This window comes from Ovis aries, chromosome 9 (genome assembly GCF_016772045.2).
Source record: "Ovis aries strain OAR_USU_Benz2616 breed Rambouillet chromosome 9, ARS-UI_Ramb_v3.0, whole genome shotgun sequence".
NCBI classification, from domain to species: domain Eukaryota; kingdom Metazoa; phylum Chordata; class Mammalia; order Artiodactyla; family Bovidae; genus Ovis; species Ovis aries.
This window is the reverse complement of record NC_056062.1, coordinates 57,955,774-57,973,424: the sequence shown is the minus strand read 5'-3', so window position 1 is coordinate 57,973,424 and position 17,651 is coordinate 57,955,774. Positions and strand designations below refer to the sequence as shown.

Below are 17,651 nucleotides of genomic sequence, written 5' to 3'. Positions count from 1 at the left end.
TCTAGAGAGAATAACTGACAGTGTAAAAACTCTTCCCTCTCTCTTTCAACTCCAGTTAATGTTTTTAAAATTTTCAAACCGCAGAACTCAAGTATGCAAAAAATGTAAGTATTTTTCCTAGTATCAGTCCCAAACTTATGGTACCAAAAGCAGATTGGATTTTTGCAGTTTCAAGGAAAATTCGGTCACTTAAGGGTTTTTCCCAGTCACTTTCTAAGTGAACTCAGTCAGTGTATGGTTCCACACTTGCCCCCACTGTTCGGTGGCCTCCAAGAATCAAAATAGTTTAGCATCCAGAGTAAGACACCTGTTTCTCGGGCACCAGCCACCCCTGCTGACTTCCACTGAGGTTTGCAAAGCCTTGTTTGATCCAGGGTTTTCCTTTAGACTTCCCTGGATGTCCATTGTCCCCTTTGCTGTCCCCCCTCTGTCCCTGTCTTCCAGTCACTTCTTCCATGCACTTCCAGGCTTCTATCCACTGCTCCTGTGGCTACCTGACACCACCTCACAGCTGGGTTTTCTACCACAGGTTATAGCTTCGGACAGCTCAGCGAGACTAACTCATCTCTCGCCACCCTCTTCCCCATGCAGGCTCATCTCTACTCTCTTTTTCTTCTTCCCTCGCTATCAAATGTGACTTTTATTCAACTGACAAGCCCTTTTCTACAGCTGCGCTTGTGGAAAATCACATGGTAAAAACAGGAATTTTTTTCTCAAGAATTTTCCCCCCTTTTTAAAAACGTCTTATTAAAGATGAGATTGGTCCTAAAAATACAGAAAGAAAGAAATTTAAATTCACGAAACTGTGTATTATCAAAAAGTCACTAAAACACCACATTTGGTTATATAAAAAGTCACGTCCCTTTGTTGTTAAAGAAACATGCTAACTTATTTGTGTTGATGGTGTGATTTCTTCCTGTTACCAGACTGATGGGGGGAGGGGGAATGAAGGGGCAGAGGGGATTATTTACTTTTTTAACCTGCCTTCCCTAACAATTACTCTTATTATTCAAGAAGAGAAAACCCAAGTAAATTCATTTTTCTCCTACATCAGGGATCAACAAACTTCTTTTTTTTTTCTCAGTATTTTTCAACACTGCCAACTTTTTCCCCTTTGAAATATTGTCTTCTTGCTTATTTGACTTTTTAGTCCGTCTATCTCACTGATCATTCTTTCTCAGCCTCTGCAGCATACTCCTTCACTTACGTCACAATCTTGGACGTTCTCTCCTATTTTCATTCTTTCTCTGGGTATCTTCATAACCTTGGCTATAAGCCATATTCTGACATTCCTAAAATGCATACATCTTCTGCCCAGACTATTCCTCTGAGTCCAGGCTCATGTAACCAATTATCTGTTCGGTATGCCTCTGGACATGTCTAATAGGCAACTCAAGGTTGACAAGACCAAACAGAGCTACTAATTTTGGTCCCCACCTGAGTCCTCTTTTTTCTGAAGCCTGTCCAGGTAAGTGGCACCACCATCTACTTAAATACTCAAATCATCTTTGACCTTGACTTCTCTTTTCGGCAAACCTACCAGACACACGCTAATAGTAAGTCCTTGCAACATAACCTCTAAAACATCTCTTAAATCTACCTCTTTTTCATTTCCACTGTGTAATTCTCATGCAAGCCACCACCTCACTTAATTACTGCAATCACCTCCTCCCCATCTCCCTCTGCATCCCTGGCCAGCTACCTTCTCTGTGCAAAATCAAAAGTCATCTTTCTGATACATGAATTAAATCACATAGCTCATCTGCTTTAAAGTCTCCTGTGGCTCCCTACTGCCTGGGGGATAAGATGCAAACTGCCTTCCACAGTCTGCCAGATCTTGTAAGACCTGCTCTGTCCTCATTTCAAACATTCTTTCCCCCTTGTTCACCATCTTCCAGCCACAGCCACTTTCTGTCAGGTCCTCAGACATAGCAAGCTCTTTCTGACCTCAAGGCCTTTACATATGCAGCCTTCTTTGCTAGGAACATTCTGTCCTTGGCAATTAAATGCTCATCTTAAACTTGAGGCCCTCCATGGATAAGACACAAAGGAGTCTATCTTCCACCCCTGATGTTACTTTCTCATCCAGCTTTGCTTCTCATATTAGTCATTCAATTCAGTTTGGTTCAGTCGCTCAGTCATATCCGACTCTTTGAGACTCCATGGACTGTAGCCCGCCAGGCCTCCCTGTCCATCACCAACTCCCAGAGTTTACTGAAACTCATGTGCATCGAGTTGGTGATGCCATCCAACCATCTCATCCTCTGTCGTCCACTTCTCCTGCCACTTTCAATCTTTCCCAGCATCAGGATCTTTTCAAATGAGTCAGCTCTTCGCATCAGGTGGCCAAAGTATTGGAGTTTCAGCTTCAACATTAGTCCTTCCAATGAATATTCAGGACTGATTTCCTTTAAGATGGACTGGTTGGATCTTTTTGTAGTCCAAGGGACTCTCATAGAGCTTAAAAAGTTAGCTAGTTATGGTTTCTTGTTTATTTCTTATCTCTCTCTCTGTTTCACAAGGTCAGGATCATACTGGTCTTGTTCAGCATTCGGTATGCATAACATCTTGTACAATACCTGGTGCATAGTGAATGGTTAATAGATGAAAGTCTAGTCATTAAAAAAAAAAAGATCAGTCTAGAATGTTAAATTTGACAAAGACTGTTAGAGATACTGTGGGGCTTCTCTGGTGGCTCAGTGGGTAAAGAATCTGCCTGCAATGCAGGAGACACAGGAGACACGGGTTCAGTCCTTGGGTGGGGAAGATCTCCTGGAGAAGGAAGTAGCAGCCCACTCCAGTATTCTTGCCTGAAAAATCCCGAGGACCGAGCATCCTGGCAGGCTATAGTCCACAGGATAACAAACAGTTAAACATGACTAAGCATGCGCACGTAATTTGTATATATATGTATATATATACACACACATACAATACTGAATCTCATCAAATCTCACTTTGCAGATAAATACACTGAACCCCAGAGTATTGGTGAAGTGAATGAAGCCATTGCTTAAATAGGATTATAATCCAATTCTTTCATTTCCAGCCCAGGGCTGTTGGTTCTACATCACAGAAGGCAAGGCCAAGAGATCATAGGAGTAATGTTTGGTCTACATTTTATTCCATTTTCTTTATTAAAGTCAATATTTTCAACCTTTAAATAAGTTCCCAGAGGATGGGGACTGTCCTTTTAATTTGCCTAATGCAGCAAAAAGGAAGATAACTGCATAAACTTTTCCAGACATCTTGTTTATAGCCCTTAAGCTGGTGTCCAATAGAATTTAAATTGAATTGAACCTATTTTTAATATTTCAAACCATCGTTGGTTCATGTTTTCCATATAAAGTCTGCAGTTCCATCTTCACATTTCGCATTTCCATCGTCTTTTTCCACCATCAAGTGGTCTGGCTCTCCCATGAGTGCGGCAGCCAGATGACAAATGCTCTTCCAAATAACCCCAGGAGTGCCTTCTGCTTCTGAACCAGGGTTAGACAGCCAGCTAGGAGAGTGGAAAGAGCAGGAGTTAGAAACAGGGCACCCCACTTTACAATCCTGACTCTGTCACTAATCCCCTGTGTCCCTCTGGACACTTTGCTTTAACACCCTGGCCGCAGCCCCCTGATTTGCAGAATGGAGAATTCAGAATCAAATCTTCCCAAAGTTTCCAGTCAGTTCTAACATCCTATGTGTAAGTTTCTCTGTGTATTGCTACACAAAAAATAAAACTTTGCAACCTAAGATTAATTCATCTCATCTGTCCCCATCTCTCCTGTTCAGATCTCATTTACTTTCTTCCTTTATAGTGTGACCTCCTTAAGAAATCTTAGGATTCCTAAGCATCTCAGGAATCCTTAGAATCTCTAGGTTCTGAGATTCTAATCTTAGAGAATCTTCTCAAACTCCAAATCACTCCTAAGAATGTTCAATTGCTTTTCACCATTTTGCTTCAACCTCTTTAAATTGATATCATGAGCAAGAAAATACTTGAGGCATCATTAGGAATTGGTCACTAGTATGCAGCCTCAGCACTTGTGCCAGGAGGCACCAGTGAGGTTAGCTTTTCTCCCCAAGAATTGTGATTTTGGAGTATTTCTGGAAAATGCCTAAGAAACTTTCCAGACCCCTGAACTCTGTTTTTTTCACTTTTGAGGGCAGTCAGACATATATTCAGGGACTTTTCTGGTGGCTCTGACTATAAAGAGTCTGCCTGCAATGCTCAGTCATGTCGTGTCCAACACTTTTCACTTTCATGCATTGGAGAAGGAAATGGCAACCCACTCCAGTGTTCTTGCCTGGAGAATCCCAGGGGCAGGGGAGCCTGGTGGGCTGCCATCTGTGGGGTCGCACAGAGTCGGACATGACTGAAGTGACTTAGCAGCAGTAGCAGCAGCAGCCTGCAATGCAGGAGACCCAGGTTTGATCCCTGGGTCGGGAAGATCCACTGGAGAAGGAAATGGCAACCCACTCCAGTATTCTTACCTGGGGAATCCCCTGGAGAGAGGAGCCTGGTGGGCTACAGTCCATGAGGTCACAAAGAGTCAGACACGACTTAGTGATTGAGTATAGACATATATGCAAGCATCCAAGAAGAATGAACACTTTCTCCCAAAGTATTCCACTTCCTGCTTAAACTGATACTAAAATGGCACAATCATCCTACCTATCTAAGTCAGAGCCACTCTACAGACAGGCTGCCATAAAATTAAGTCATTCATTCTCTCATTCATTTACATGTTTAACTTTTTTTTTTTTTTCAATAGCTGCTATGTGCAAGGCATTGAGTTAGGTAGCCAGGATCTAGAAATGGATAAGGGGACCAATCGATGTCCTCAGAAACCTTGGTCTCCTGATGATGGTGGATAGGGAAATATGCAAGTTCAAGGTAATAAATGCTACAATTTCCTTTTACAGACTTCATGGCTGTTTTTGAATGATGTATTAGGGGTCAGTGGATCTGCATGGCATCGTGGTGCTTTCAGTACCCCAAACCCGTAAAGACTTAATCCAGCCATGTGTTTTTTGTGAATTACAAGAAGGGTATAAGATGGGGAGGCGAAGGAATGGTGATTTCTTCCTTATGCTACTGGGGGGTCTTGGAGGAGTGAACCATATTTGGATGGAGTCCAAAACACCACAGTCTTGTTTTGAAGTGTCAGGTCAATGGCACGCGTTCCACACAGCTGAGCTTTGATGAAAACACTATTGCCTGCGCTTCTCATCCCAGCTCTTGAAGTCCTGCTGGAGTAGATTCATGCTTTGCCATAGTGAAAATTTTCATCGAATTTAGAGGAAGAGTTCTGTTGCTTAGTGGTCCAGCTCTCAGCAGGAACCAGAGCTATGGGCCACCTCAGCAGCTCTTCTTTCCCACCAACTGACACCACTGAGATTGTGTGAAATTATCATCTCTGTAAGTAATTTGGGAAAGAAGTTGTTTTTGTCTTACTGTGGTAGAATTTATGTGTTAGTCTACAGTGATTTCCAGTCGCCTTCATTCTTGAACTACAGGACCCTATGGACTGTAGCCTGCCAGTTTCCTCTGTTCACGGGATTTTCCCGACAAGAATACTGGAGTGGGTTGCCATTTACTCCCCCAGGGTGTCTTCCCTCCCCAGGGATAGAACCCGAGTCTCTTTTATCTCTTGCACTGCAGGTAGACTCTTTGCCACTGATCCTCTGGGGAAGCCTTCTTTAACTACAGTTCAGAGCCAAAAGGTATGTTGAACTTTGGGATACCAATAATAATAATATAATCAACATTTGTTGAACGTTTACTAGGTGCAAAACATGGTTCTTAGTTCAAGTGCCTCTTATCCTTTGATCCTCACAACACCCCTGTGAGGTGGGTACTAACATAATCATAGTCACTTTACAGATAAGGTAACTGAGACATAAAGAGAGGTTAAATAGGGAATTCACTGACAGTCCAGAGTTAGGACTCTGCTTTTCAATGCAGAGGGTATGGCTTTCAGTCCCCAACTGAGTAAGCAAGGTCTCACATACTGCAGAGTGCTACCAAAAATCTTTATCAAAAAACAAACAAAAAAGAGGCTAAATAATTTGCTTTACATTCACAGCTAGAAAGTAGTAATACTAAGGTATTAACTCAAAGTCCATTTGATATAGCCTTCATGTTGACCTGTTCAACTAGATTATTTCAAATTTAAAAAAAAATGTTCATCATTGCGATATCAATTATTACAGAGGTTAAGTAATTTGAAACATTATGATTATGTTAAATAAAATGGATTTTTTATAAAATTGACACAACAGAAACTTCAGATAAAATCTAATGATGAAATAAGACATCATTGTATTTTACGATAGCCAATGAGTGCTTCCTGTCCCAGTCCTTTGCATCCCACTCGTCCCACACCCTTCACATCCCAATGGTGTGAATTTACACTCCCTTGCTCTTAGGAAAAAAAAGGCTTTGATAAGACAGGGTAAATGGATCAAATCTAAGTGCCTCATCCAGTTTTCCAATCTCAAACATTTTTTTCAGTGTTCCAATAAACAGGTATATTAAACTTAATTCTAAGACTTCCATCTCATTTTTCCAACTGTGTGAATGCCTTCCCTAGGTTATGAATGCATGCTAAATCACTTCGGTTCAGTTCTGTTCAGTCACTCAGTCATGTCTGACTCTTTGCAATCCCATGAATCGCAGCACACCAGGCCTCTCTGTCCATCATCATCTCCTGGAGATCACTCAGACTCAGGTCCATTAAGGCAGTCATGTCATCCAGGCATCTCATACTCTGTCGTCCCCTTTTCCCCCTGCCCCCAATCCCTCCCAGCATCAAAGTCTTTTCCAATGAGTCAACTCTTCGCATGAGGTGGCCAAAGTACTGGAGTTTCAGCTTCAGCATCATTCCTTCCAAAGAAATCCCAGGGCTGATCTTCAGAATGGACTGGTTGGAGTCTTGTCCAACAACACAGTTCAAAAGCATCAATTCTTCGGCGCTCAGCCTTCTTCACAGTCCAACTCTCACATCCATACATGACTACTGGAAAAACCATAGCCTTGATTAGACAGACCTTAGTCAGCAGAGTAATGTCTCTGCTTTTCAATATGCTATCTATGTTGGTCATAACTTTTCCTCCAAGGAGTAAGCGTCTTTTAATTTCATGGCTGCAGTCACCATCTGCAGTGATTTTGGAGACCAAAAAAATAAAGTCTGACACTGTTTCCACTGTTCCCCCATCTATTTCCCATGAAGTGATGGGACTGGATGCCATGATCTTCGTTTTCTGAATGTTGAGCTTTAAGCCAACTTTTTCACTCTCCTCTTTCACTTTCATCAAGAGGCTTTTCAGTTCCTCTTCACTTTCTGCCATAAGGGTGGTGTCATCTGCATATCTGGGTTATTGATATTTCTCCTGGCAATCTTGATTCCAGCTTGTGTTTCTTCCAGTCCAGTGTTTCTCATGATGTACTCTGCATAGAAGTTAAATAAGCAGGGTGATAATATACAGCCTTGATGCACTCCTTTTCCTATTTGGAACCAGTCTATTGTTCCATGTCCAGTTCTAACCGTTGCTTCCTGACCTGCATACAGATTTCTCAAGAGGCAGGTCACGTGGTCTGGTATTCCCATCTCTTTCAGAATTTTCCACAATTCATTGTGATCCACAGAGTCAAAGGCTTTGGCATAGTCAATAAAGCAGAAATAGATGTTTTTCTGGAACTCTCTTGCTTTTTTAACGATCCAGAGGATATTGGCAATTTGATCTCTGCTTCCTCTGCCTTTTCTAAAACCAGCTTGAACGTCAGGGAGTTCATGGTTCACGTATTGCTGAAGCCTGGCTTGGAGAATTTTGAGCATTGCTTTACTAGCATGTGAGATGAGTGCAATTGTGCAGAAGTTTGAGCATTCTTTGGCATTGCCTTTCTTTGGGATTGCAATGAAAAGGGACCTTTTCCAGTCCTGTGGCCACTGCTGAGTTTTCCAAATTTGCTGGCATATTGAGTGCAGCACTTTCACAGCATCATCTTCCAGTATTTGAAATAGCTCAACTGGAATTCCATCACCTCCACTAGCTTTGTTCGTAGTGATGCTTTCTAAGGCCCACTTGACTTCACATTCCAGGATGTGTGGCTCTAGAGTCATCACACCATCGTGATTATCTTGGTCATGAAGATCTTTTTTGTACAGTTCTTCCATGTATTCTTGCCACCTCTTCTTAATATCTTCTGCTTCTGTTAGGTCCATACCATTTCTGTCCTTTATTGAGTCTATCTTTGCATGAAATGATCCCTTGGTATCTCTGATTTTCTTGAAGAGATCTCTAGTCTTTCCCATTCTGTTGTTTTCCTCAATTTCTTTGCATTGATCACTGAAGAAGGCTTTCTTATCTCTTCTGGCTATTCTTTGGAACTCTGCATTCAGATGCTTATATCTTTCCTTTTCTCCTTTGCTTTTTGCTTCTCTTCTTTTCAAGCTATTTGTAAGGCCTCCCCAGACAGCCATTCTGCTGTTTGCATTTCTTTCCTTGGGGATGGTCTTGATCCCTGTCTCCTACACCAAGCGCAGGCGGCTGCAACTGGCCGGCGCACTAAGCGCGGCCTAGAGGAGCTACCCCACGTCCGAGGTCAGGGGCAGAAGCTGAGAGTGCCAGGCTGCGATGGCGCAGGAACAGCTGAGAGAAGCCACCAGACGCCCAAGGCCAGGGGCAGTGGCCGGGAGGAGTCAACCCACATCCAAGGAGTGGTGGCTGCCTGGGTTCAGGAGGGCCTAGAGGAGCCATCCCACGTTGAAGATCAGGAAGGGTGGCAGTGAGGAGACACCCCTCATTCAAGGTAAGGAGCAGTGGCTGCGCCTTGCTGGAGCAGCTGTGAAGAGATGCCCCACGCCCAAGGTAAGAGAAACCCAAGTAAGATGGTAGGTGTTGCAAGAGGGCATCAGAGGGCAGACACACTGAAACCATACTCACAGAAAACTAGTCAATCTAATCACACTAGGACCACAGCCTTGTCTAACTCAATGATACTAAGCCATGCCTGTGGGGTAACCCAAGACGGGTGGGTCATGGTGGAGAGGTCTGACAGAATGTGGTCCATTGGAGAAGAGAATGGCAAAGCACTTCAGTATTCTTGCCTGGAGAACACCATGAACAATACGAAAAGGCAAAATGATAGGATACTGAAAGACGAACTCTGCAGGTCAGTAGGTGCCCAATATGCTACTGGAGATCAGTGGAGAAATAACTCTAGAAAGAGATGGAGCCAAAGCAAAAACAATACCCAGCTGTGGATGTGGATAGAAGCAAGGTCCGATGCTGTAAAGAGCAATATTGCATAGGAACCTGGAATGTCAGGTCCATGAATCAAGGCAAATTGGAAGTGGTCAAACAAGAGATGGCAAGAGTGAACGTCGACATTCTATGAATCAGTGAACTAAAATGGACTGGAATGGGTGAATTTACTCAGATGACCATTGTATCTACTACTGTGGGCAGGAATCCCTCAGAAAAAATGGTGTACCCATCTTGGTCAACAAAAGAGTCCGAAATGCAGTACTCGGATGCAATCTCAAAAATGACAGAATGATCTCTGTTCGCCTCCAAGGCAAACCATTCAATATCACAGTTATCCAAGTCTATGCCCCAACCAGTAATGCTGAAGAAGCTGAAGTTGAACGGTTCTATGAAGACCTACAAGACCTTTTAGAACTAACATCCAAAAAAGATGTCCTTTTCATTATAGGGGACTGGAATGCAAAAGTAGGAAGTCAAGAAACACCTGGAGTAACAGGCAAATTTGGCCTTGGAATGCAGAATGAAGCAGGGCAAAGACTAATAGAGTTTTGCCAAGAAGATGCACTGGTCATAGCAAACACCCTCTTCCAACAACACAAGAGAAGAATCTACACATAGACATCACCAGATGGTCAACACCGAAATCAGATTGACTATATTCTTTGTAGCCAAAGATGGAGAAGCTCTATACAGTCAACAAAAACAAGACCAGGAGCTGACTGTGGCTCAGATCATAAATCACTTCAGTTGTATCCAACTCTGTGATCCTATGGACTGTAGCCTGACAGGCTGCTCTGTCCATTGGATTCTCCCCAGAGTATAGTTATGTGAATCATGACTGGTAAGTTCCATTTCTGGCAGTAACATCTTTAAACCAATGTGGGGGTTGCTTAATATGGAGATTAATAGAATTGGGCAGTTAGGTGGGTGGGGTTATCAGAGTCAGCATGTATACTCATCCTATCTAGATCAACACAGGAGGTTTTCTAGCTTGCATGCAGCCTCTTTTAGCAACAGAATGAATAGTAACAACCTCAGGGCAACCTTGGACATGGGGTTTCTCCTCATAGGCGTTCCCACACCACACAAATGCTATCCATAAGCCTCTTAACCTCTCCATCAGAGAGCAGACAGACCGAAAACCACAATCACAGAAAATGAACCAATCTGATCACATGGACCACAGCCTTCTCTAGCTCAATGAAACTATGAGCCATGCTGTAGGGCCACCCAAGACGGATGGGTCATGGTGGAGAGTTCAGACAAAATGTGGTCCACTGGAAAAGGGAATGGAAAACCATTTCAGTATTCTTGCCTTGAGAACCCCATGAATAGTATGAAAAGGCAAAAAGATAAGACACTGAAAGATGAATTCCCCAGGTCAGTAGGTGCCCAATATGCTACTGGAGATCAGTGGAGAAAGAATGAATAACTCCAGAAAGAATGAAGAGATGGAGCCAAATCAAAAACAACACCCAGTTGTGGATGTGACTGGTGATAGAAGCAAGGTCCAATGCTGTAAAGAGCAATATTGCATAGGAACCTGGAATGTCAGGTCTATGAATCAAGGCAAATTGGAAGTGGTCAAAGAGGAGATGACAAGAGTGAACATTAACATTCTATGAATCAGTGAACTAAAATGGACTGGAATAGGTGAATTTAACTCAGATGACCATTATATCTACTACTGTGGGCAGGAATCCCTCAGAAGAAATGGAGTAGCCATCATAGTCAACAAGAGTCCAAAATGAAGAACTTGGATGCAGTTTCAAAAAAAAAAAAAAAAACACAACAACAACAGAATGATCTGTTCGTTTCTAAGGCAAACCATTCGATATCAGTAATCCAAGTCTATGCCCCAACCAGTAACTCTGAAGAAGCTGAAGTTGAATGGTTCTATGAAGACCTATAAGACCTTCTAGAACTAACACCCAGAAAGATGTCCTTTTCATTGTAGGGGACTAGAATGCAAAAGTGGGAAGTCAAGAAACACCTGGAGTAACAGGCAAATTTGGCCTTGGAGTACAGAATGAAGCAGGACAAAGCCTAATAGAGTATTGCCAGGAGAACACACTGGTCATGGCAAACACCATCTTCCAACAACACAAGAGAAGACTCTACACATGGACATCACCAGACGGTCAATACCAAAATCAGATTGATGATATTATTTGCAGCCAAAGATGGAGAAACTCTATACACTCAGCAAAAATAAGACTGGGAGCTGACTGTGGCTCAGATCATGAACTCCTTATTGCCAAATATAGACTTAAATTGAAAAAGCAGAGAAAACCACTAGACCATTCAGGTATGACATAAATCAAACCCCTTATGAATATACAGTGGAAGTGACAAATAGATTCAAGGGATTAGATCTGATAGATAGAGTGCCTGATGAACTATGTACGGAGGTTCGTGACACTGTACAGGAGGCAAGGATCAAGACCATCCCCAAGAAAAAGAAATGCAAAAAGGCAAAATGATTGTTTGACAAGGGCTTACAAATAGCTGAAAAAGAAGAGAAGCTAAAGGAAAAGGAGAAAAGGAAAGATATACCCATATGCATCCAGAGTTCCAAAGAACAGCAAGGAGAGATAAGAAAGCCTTCCTTGGTGATCAGTGCAAAGAAATAGAGGAAAATAATAGAATGGGAAAGACTGGAGATCTCTTCAAGAAAATTAGAGATACCAAGGGAATATTTCATGCAAAGATGAGCACAATAAAGGACAGAAATGATATGGACCTAACAGAAGCAGCTGATATTAAGAATAAATGGCAAGAATACACTAAAGAACTATACAAAAAAGATCTTCATGACCCAGATAACCATGATGGTGTGATCACTCATCTAGAGCCAGACATCCTGGAATGCAAAGTCAAGTGGGCCTTAGGAAGCATCAGTATGAATAAAGCTAGTGAGGGTCATGGAATTCCAGTGGAGCTATTTCAAATCCTGAAAGATGATGCTGTGAAAGTGCTGCACTCAATATGCCAGCAAGTTTGGAAAACTCAGCAGTGGCCACAGGACTGGAAAAGATCAGTTTTCATTCAATCTCAAAGAAAGGCAATGCCAAAGAATGCTCAAACTACCACACAATTGCACTCATCTCACATGCTAGCAAAGTAATGCTCAGAATTCTCGAAACCAGGCTTCAACAGTATGTGAACCATGAACTTCCAGATTTTCAAGCAGGATTTAGAAAAAGCAGAAGAACCAGGGATCAAATTGCTAACATCCATTGTATCATCAAAAAAGCAAGCGTGTTCCAGAGAAACATCTACTTCTGCTTTATTGACTATGCTAAAGCATTTGACTCTGTAGATCACAACAAACTGGAAAATTCTTCATGAGTTGGGAATACCAGACCACCTGACCTGCCTCTTGAGAAATCTGTATGCAGGTCAGGAAGCAACAGTTAGAACTGGACATGGAACAACAGACTGGTTCCAAATAGGAAAAAGAGTACGTCAAGGCTGTATATTGTCACCCTGCTTATTTAACTTATATGCAGAGCACATCATGAGAAACTCTGGGCTGGAAGAAGCATAAGCTGGAATCAAGATTGCCAGGAGAAATATCAATAGCTTCAGGTATGCAGATGACACCACCCTTATGATAGCAAGCAAAAAAGAACTAAAGAGCCCTTTTTGAAAGTGAAAGAGGAGAGTGAACAAGTTGGCTTTAAACTCAACATTCAGAAAACGAAGATCATGGCATCTGGTCCCATCACTTCATGGTAAATAGGTGGGGAAACAGTGGCTTACTTTATTTTTTTGGTCTCCAAAATCACAGCAGATGGTGACTGCATCCATGAAATTAAAAGATGCTTACTCCTTGGAAGGGAAGTTATGACCAACTAGACAGCATATTCAAAAGCAGAGATGTTACTTTGCCAACAAAGGTCCATCTAATCAAAGCTATGGTTTTTCCAGTGGTCATGTATGGATGTGAGAGTTGGACTATAAAGAAAGCTGAGTGCTGAAGAATTGATGCTTTTGAACTGCGGTGTTGGAGAAGATTCTTGAGAGTCCTTGGACTGCAAGGAGATCTAACCAGTCAATCCTAAAGGAAATCAGTCTTGAATGTTCATTGGAAGAACTGATGTTAAAGCTGAAACTCCAATACTTTGGCCACCTGATGTGAAGAACTAACTCATTTGTAAAGACCCTGATGCTGGAAAGGATTGAGGGCAGGAGGAGAAGGAGACGACAGAGGATGAGATGGTTGGATGGCATCACCAACTCAAGGGACATGAGTTTCAGCAAACTCTGGGAGTTGGTGATTGACAGGGGGCCTGGCATGCTGTAGTCCATGGGATCGCAAAGATTGGACACAACTGAGCGACTGAACTGAATAGGGCCACCAATCACAGAAATTGAGCTCCCCTTGATGAAAGATAAGAACCTTAGCTCTCATGATCAATGGCACTTGAACCTACAGTGGTCCATGATCTCCTTAGTCCCTCCTAACTTTGAAGGTTTGTCCTCTGGGTGGAAACTCTGGACCTCAAAGAAACTATACCTCTTGTTTTGGGTTCTATCCAGCCACTGGAGAGAGATTCAGTGGTGTAAGAGATACTTAACACCAATGAGGATATTGAAGAACCATCACAGCAATCTTTCTAGAACTTTAGGCACTGAGGCATTTTACTCCCACTCATGTATATGTGTGTGTGATATGTGTAATTGTAAGAAAATTTTAGCTTAAATAAGCTGAATTAATTTTTTTGAATATTGCTGTTCATTTGAATGTTAATATAGTGTAAACCATTTGAAATGGCTACCCACATTTGGTTTTTGCTTATTATAGCAGAGTCAGTACAAAATGATTCACTGAAGGTCTTAGACTCCCTGCAGCTTTTCCATTTGCCCATCTCCTTTCTGCCAATTCATTGACGGTACTTTTTCCAGACCCATTCTTCAGCATTTATGCTCACAGCTTATTCCACATTCAAGGTTTTATGCACTTGTCTAAGTTTTAATAATTATGTTGCATGGGAATTTCCAGTTTTCCCTTTCAGAGCACAAGGCAGGCATTTTATTGAATATTTATTGAAGGAATAGATACTTGCCAAATATCCAGTGAGCTGCGTGAGAGATTGAATGCTTAGAATGAAGGGAACACAACCTCAGAACTTTGAAGTGTGTCCATAAAACTGAATTCAACCTTCAACACATGCAAAGCAAATACATGAATGTAATCTAATGCTGTAAAGGCCCATTAGCCTGTACATTTCACATTTCAAAATTACATAATAAGATAAGAGAAGACAGGGCTCTTCCAACTTGTAGATGTGAAACACGAGGCAGAAAGCAGTGGTTTGACTGAGGTTTTTTTCCACTTAATTTCATTGCCTCTTAAAAAACGACGGAAACATTCGTGGAACAACTTTGTGCTGATTCACTCAAAAACTCAACCTCAAGCCATTGTGATTTCTCATTTCTTTTTTGGATCAAGTATTTTTGTGTCTGCAAGTGAAGTAGAAGTGTAAAATCGATTAAGAAGGATGGAGACTCCTGAACGTCTGGATCAGAGAAAATTTTTTCACCCTGACTGCAAGGTAAACCCATTACTCCTTGATGAGGTGCTTTCCTTTGTTCAACCTTCAAATTTAATACTTAGCAAAAAAAGAAAAGGGAAATGCTTTGGGTATAAAATAGTATTCGACACACTATTAAAGTTGAGGGATGAGAAAGCAGGAGATAAAAAAATTAATATTTATGGTTACTTAATAGAGGTTTTTAAAAGTTCAGAATCAATATTTTGAAAGATTGACTCCTGTTTAAATGTCAGAAAATAAATGGAACTGGCTGAGGCAGTGTTGCCAGGCCCAAACTACTCAAATTCTAGGCAAAGTGAAACAGCAAGTTGCTGTCTAATATGGTTTGTGACTGCTCTGGTATTGGTGTTCTCACTCAGAGCAGAGGAGTATGAGAAATCTACATGACTTTACTTTTTCCACTTAAATGTTTTATCCACCTGAAATTCATTTTACCATGTGATGTTACCTAGTGATAGAATTCAAATTTTTCTAAATTGGTAGCTGAATATACCAATACCATGTACAAAATAAATCAAGAACATCTTAAGCTCTAACATCACAGAATTCATGCAAACAGGAGGATTGGTATTTGAGTGTTTCCCCCCCAATGATGGTGCCCTCCTCATTCTCATGTGTTGAATATCCTCATAAATTCTCTCTTGTCTCCTAGGAACTGCTGCCAGGACAGTGTCTTACAAATTCATTTTCAATGCAATCTCCAAGTGTTGAACACCTTCTATAGATCAGGCTCTGAGCTAAGCTTCAGATGATACAGGACTTAACAGTCACAGATCTTACCTTCAAGAAGTCTAATGTTCAATGGTGAGACACAGATAGAAGCAGTGGGAGTTTTTAAATTAATTAATTAATTTGGCTGTATTGGGTCTTAGTTGTGGAAGGCAAGATCTTCATTGCAACCTGCAGGATCTGAGTTCCCCAACCAGGGATCGAACCCATGTCCCCTGCATCAGAAGGTGGATTGTTAACCACTAGACCACCAGGGAAGTCCTGAGAAGCACAGAGAGTTTTAAGGCACAAATACTGAAGACTTCCTTGGTGGCTCAGATGGTAAAGAACCCACTTTACCATCGAATGCAGATTCGATCCCTGGGTCAGGAAGATCCGCTAGAGAAGGGAATGGCAACCCACTCCAGTATTCTTGCCTAGAGAACTCTATAGACAGAAGAGCCGGGCAGGCTACATACAGCCCATGGGGTTTCAAAGAGTTAGACATAACTGAGGGACTAACACTATCTAATACTGTTAATATTTATAACTATTTATTGAGTGCTTACTGTACACCTCTCACTAAATCAGGTACTTCATAATCATCTCATTTCACCCTCAGGACAATGTTTGGGTGCTGCATTGATTCTCATGTTCATGACACATCCTCCCTTTACAAGTGATTAAAGGAGCAAATGTTTCAGGTATTGAAACTGATCGACATGACACACTTTTTAGTCCAAGCCGGTTGTCAGTCCTGATAAAACATCACACTGAGAAATCTGTTGACAAAGCAAGGTGAGGGAAGAGCTCTGTGCTCTTCCTCTTTGCTGCTGGGCCCTAGCTTTGGATGACTGGCAGAGATTAAGGGCATACTCCAGACAACTACACAGCATTATATGTTCCATGGCGACCTGGAGCCTCTACAGATTCCACACCTTGTGTCTGACTGCTGCTTCCCTCACTGGCCCGGAGGAGCCACCACGCTTGCACCTCATCCAGGCCAGCAGCTTCTGTTTCAGCTACTCTGAGTCCGGTGCCAGGCATGTGTGCAGCCTCATGGCAAAGGGTTCCAGCTCCTTTGATTTCACCGGCATTGCCAAGGTTGGAGGCAAGGAGGAACTGATTTACGTTCCCATTTGTCATTCTGCCCTGCTTCATGTCTGTGAATCTTCAGTGACTTCCATCCCAAATGCAGAGGCATCAGGTTTCCACTTCTTCGACAGCTCCTACAACTGTGTAAAATCAGATCCCTAACGTAAATCCTTTATTCCATGTCACCCACAGTGATTCTGTTTCTCTGCTGAAACACTGACTGATACAATATGTTTGAATGTTAAATAACAAGTAGGGGTTAGTGGTAACCTCTGGGGAGAGAAGGAAGAGAATGAATTGGCTGTAAGGTCTTCAGTGTTATTTATGTAATAAAATAACAATTTGTGCATAATGTATTTGCTATAGCAAATTATATCATGTATTATAAAATGATGTATGTCATATGCAAGCATAAAATTGCCCTATGTTATAATAAATTATAAAATTGTTACATATTATAATAAACTATAAAATTGTGAATTTATCAGGCTGGTGTCTGAATACACAATGAATGAACAAATATGTGACACGGGGCAAATTATTCAACCTCTCTTCTTTTCCATTTCTTCATCTGCAAAATAATAGGATTAAATTATATTTATGTGCATTTAATTCTAAGAATTCTTGAACTCCATCAGTACAGTCTCTTGATTTATATCAGGAAATAAAATACCTGTTCTCAAATATTTGAAGACCATCATGGAAGATGGTGATCTGCTTTAACCTATATTATTTTTTAGAGCAATGGGTTATATTCAATATAAGAAATAATTTCCCATCAAAAGAACAAGATGACTTTGGAGTAATATGTTCTCTCTTTCTAGAAAAACACAGGCAAAAGACAGATTCTTCTTCTTTTTTTTTTTTATCATGGGGGCTACTGAAGAACTTACCATCATGGGAGAATGATCAAGTAGCATAAATATTTTCCATTTAAACTATTAGTTTAGATGGTTACCAAAGCATAGTCCAGGTCTAATTTTTTTCAGTTATAAAAGATACAGCATTATAGTTTTAGTAGTTGAC

At 41.4% G+C, this 17,651-nt stretch overlaps 1 long non-coding RNA gene across 1 annotated transcript in view; it reads left to right on the top strand.

Moving 5' to 3' along the window:
- Positions 1-17,109, top strand: part of LOC114116464 (uncharacterized) — a 79,841-nt gene extending 62,732 nt beyond the window's left edge. Inside the window, exons 2-4 of the long non-coding RNA XR_003590379.3 lie at positions 5,654-14,822; positions 15,475-15,626; positions 16,153-17,109. This is a non-coding gene — a long non-coding RNA (uncharacterized LOC114116464). The remainder of the gene's footprint in view (positions 1-5,653; positions 14,823-15,474; positions 15,627-16,152) is intronic.
- Positions 17,110-17,651: the final 542 nt, after the last annotated feature.